At 42.9% G+C, this 3,951-nt stretch overlaps 1 protein-coding gene across 1 annotated transcript in view; it reads right to left on the bottom strand.

The window, feature by feature from the left end:
* Positions 1 to 3,951, bottom strand: part of LOC119414345 (AFG3-like protein 2) — a 20,343-nt gene that overhangs the window by 12,847 nt on the left and 3,545 nt on the right. The window lies entirely within an intron of this gene.

Here is a 3,951-nt window from a genome sequence, read left to right as displayed (position 1 = left end):
CCTTCTTCTTCCAACACTCAACAGACGTCTGGGGACAGAGGAGACCAACTGTGAAATTTTGAATCTACATATTTTTCTTTTAAAATGTTACATTTACTCAGATTAAACGTTTGATACGTCATCTATGTTACAAACTGGATTCCAAAAAAGTTGGGACACTAAACAAAGTGTGAATAAAAACTGAATGCAATGATGTGGAGATGGCAAATGTCAATATTTTATTCGTAATATAACATAGATGCCTGCATCATAAGCAAGCTCCACAAGCTCAGACGTTTGCACTGGGCCAGGGGTCATTTAAAATGGAGTGTGGCAAAATGGAAGACTGTTCTGTGGTCAGATGAGTCACGATTTGAAGTTCTTTATGGAACACTGGGACGCCATGTCATCCGGACCAGAGAGGACAAGGATAGCCCAAGTTGTTATCAACGCTCCGTTCAGAAGCCTGCATCACTGATGGTATGGGGTTGCATGAGTGCTTGTGGCATGGGCAGCTTGCATGTCTGGAAAGGCACCATTAATGCAGAGAACTATGTTCAGGTTCTAGAACAACATGTGCTCCCATCTAGACGTCATCTCTTTCAGGGAAGACCCTGCATTTTTCAACACCATAATGCCAGACCACATTCTGCAGCAATCACAACATCATGGCTACGTAGGAGAAGGATCCAGGTACTGAAATGTCCAGCCTGCAGTCCAGATCTTTCACCTACAGAGAACATTTGGTGCATCATAAAGAGGAAGGTGCCACAAAGAAGGCCCAAGACGATTGAACAGTTAGAGGCCTGTATTAGACATGAATGGGAGAGCATTCCTATTTCTAAACTGGAGAAACTGGTCTCCTCTGTCCCCAGACGTCTGTTGAGTGTTGTAAGAAGAAGGGGGGATGCCACACAGTGGGAAAAATGGACTTGTCCCAACTTTTTTGGGATTTGTTGACGCCATGAAATTTGGAAACAACAGATTTTTCCCTTAAAATGAAACATTCTCTCAGTTTAAACTTTTGATCTGTGATTTGTGTTCTATTCTGAATAAAATATTAGATGTTGGCACCTCCACATCATTGCAGTCACTTTTTATTCACAGTTTGTTTAGTGTCCCAACTTTTTTGGAAACCGGTTTGTAGATATTTTATTAGTTGTTATAGCCCAGCTAGTCATTTTATTAGTTGTTATAACCAAACTAGTCCTTTTATTAGTTGTTATAACCAAACTAGTCATTTTATTAGTTGTTATAACCAAACTAGTCATTTTATTAGTTGCTATAACCAAACTAGTCCTTTTATTAGTTGTTATAACCAAACTAGTCCTTTTATTAGTTGTTATAACCAACAACATTCAGTTTGATGTCAGTTTTTGGTCAAAGCTTTAAAGAGCCGCATGTGGCTCCAGAGCCACAGGTTGCAGACCCCTGGTCTAGTGAATCCCAGGTACACTGAGCAGTCCACAGTGTCCACCTTAGTACCCTTGATGTTGAGAGAGTTTTTTTTTTTGGGGGGGGGGGGGGGGGGCTGATCTTTTTCCTGTAGTCCACCTGCAGGTCTTTAGTTTTTCCAGCGTTGATCTGCAGCTGGTTCTGTCCACCACACCTCTGTATTCAGCTTCCTGGTCACCAGTGATGCAGCCCACAATGGCAGCTCATCCAGAACTTTTACAGATGCAAGATTGTGAGTTGGACCTGAAGTCCAAGGTGTAGAGGAACAGAAACGGTGAGAGGACCGTGCCCTGAGGAGCCCCTGTGCTGCTCAGTATGGTATCCGAGGTGGTGTTCTGCAGCCTCACATACTATGGTCGACCTGTGAGGGAGTCTGATCCAGGTGACCAGAGAGTCCTTCACCTGCATGTCCAGGAGCTTCTGCAGAGTAAAGAAGGTCTGATGGTGTTCAAAGCACTGGAGACGTCAAAGAACATGACTCTGACAGGCTGCCTGCCCTGTCCAGGTGTGTGTCTGTGCAGCAGGTAGATGATGTCATCACCTCTAATGTCAGAGTCAGAGTTTCTTTATTGTCATTCGCACCTCATGTGGTACATGTGGTGGAGCGAAATTATGTACACAGGGTCCCAGTTACATCCAACAATAAAATGTCTAAGAAAAACAGTAATAACATCTAAGATATGAACTAAGAAAAACATCAACTAAATATACACTAAGCACTCATAACATAAAACATTGAACATCAGCACAAACATGAACATGAGTCTGTGAGCAGATGTGCACGCATGAACACATCAACATTGAAACAGATCAGCAGCAACATGAAACAGATCAGCAGCAACATGAAACAGATCAACAGCAACATGAAACAGATCAGCAGCAACATACCATACCATCCATCCATCCATTATCTTTACCCGTTTATTCCATTTTGGGTCACGGGGGTCGCTGGTGCCCATGTCCAGCAATCACTGTGCGAGGGGCGGGGTACACCCTGGATGGGTCGCAAGTCCATCACAAGGCCACATAGAGACAAACGAGACAAACAACCATTCACTCTCTCACTCACACCTAGGGACAATTTAGAGTTACCAATCAGCCTAACATGCATGTTTTTGGACTGTGGGAGGAAACCGGAGCACCCGGAGAAAACCCACGCATGCACGGAGAGAACATGCAAACTCCACCCAGAAAGGCCCCTGGACCGGGGTTTGAACCAGGGACCTGCTCGCTGAGAGGCAGCAGCTCTACCAGTTGCGCCACCGTGTTGCCCACATACCATACCATACAATTTTATTTATAAAGCACTTAAAACAGCTACAAGCCCAACCAAAGTGCTGTACAGACAGAACAACAGGTAACACACAAAGCAAAATACAAATCAATCAATCAATCAACCTTTATTTCTACAGGTAAATCCCATTGAGCCTCGAGGACTCATTTACAAGAGAGACCTGGTTTAACAAAGAATGATGACAACAATGGACAACAGCAACAACAATAAACAGTTATAAAAAGTCATACTGCAGGGTTTTTTTTTTTTACAAATAAGATGGCTAAAAGGAAAAGGTAACAAAAAAAAACAAAAAAAAAACAGTTAGATTCCAAGACAAATGTATAAAACTAAAAACAGGAACATGTCTGCATTGGTCCCTGCCAGGAGTCCAACAGATTCTTAAAGCCACTTAGAGAGGTCAAAGGTCGAGAGCTTCAGGTCTTTTTACAAGATATTCCAGGAAACAGGAGCGGAGTAGGAGAAGGCCCTTTTGTCTAGTTCAGTCCTCACTGAGGGAACACTGCAGGTAATGATGTCCTGAGAGCGCACGCTGTAGCTGCACTCACACAGAGACATGTAGGAGGAGATGTATGAAGGCAGCAGACCAGGAAGTGATTTAAAGATGAAAATGTACCAGTGAGAGAGTCTGTGTGAAGTTAATGGTGACCAGTTAACCAGTGGATACTGGGTGCAGTGGTGGGTACGATAATCACAGCCAGTTATGAATCTTAGTGCACCATGATAGGCAGCATCCAACATCTGCAGCATCCAACATCTACAGCATCCAACATCTGCAGGGTTCTTGTAGGAGCGTTCATGTAAATAATGTCACCGTAATCAATTGAGGGAAGGAAAGTCACAGATACAAGGTGTTTCCTAACATTCAGAGTTAGACAGGATCTGTTTCTGAAAAAGAAACCCAGTTTAACTTTCAGTTTCTTTACCAAGTTTTCCACATGGAGCTTAAAAGAGAGATGTGAGTCGACCAAGATACCCAAATATTTATAGGAATCAACAAACTCAATGGGGACACCATTTGAGGATAAAATCGGAGGAAGAACTGCTGGGACCAACTTCCTGTTTGAAAAAAGCATCCCTTTGGTTTTTTCGGCATTTAGGACAAGTTTGAGGCGAAACAAATCAGTCTGGATGTTGTTGAATGCAGATTTCAAAAGCTGGAAAGCCTTAGCAACAGTTTTAGCTCGACAATAAACAACTGTGTCATCAGCATAGAAATGTAT

Source organism: Nematolebias whitei, chromosome 9 (genome assembly GCF_014905685.2).
Source record: "Nematolebias whitei isolate Nwh7 chromosome 9, NemWhi1, whole genome shotgun sequence".
Taxonomy (NCBI): domain Eukaryota; kingdom Metazoa; phylum Chordata; class Actinopteri; order Cyprinodontiformes; family Rivulidae; genus Nematolebias; species Nematolebias whitei.
The sequence above is the reverse complement of the archived record's forward strand: the minus strand, read 5'-3'. Positions and strand labels throughout refer to the sequence as shown.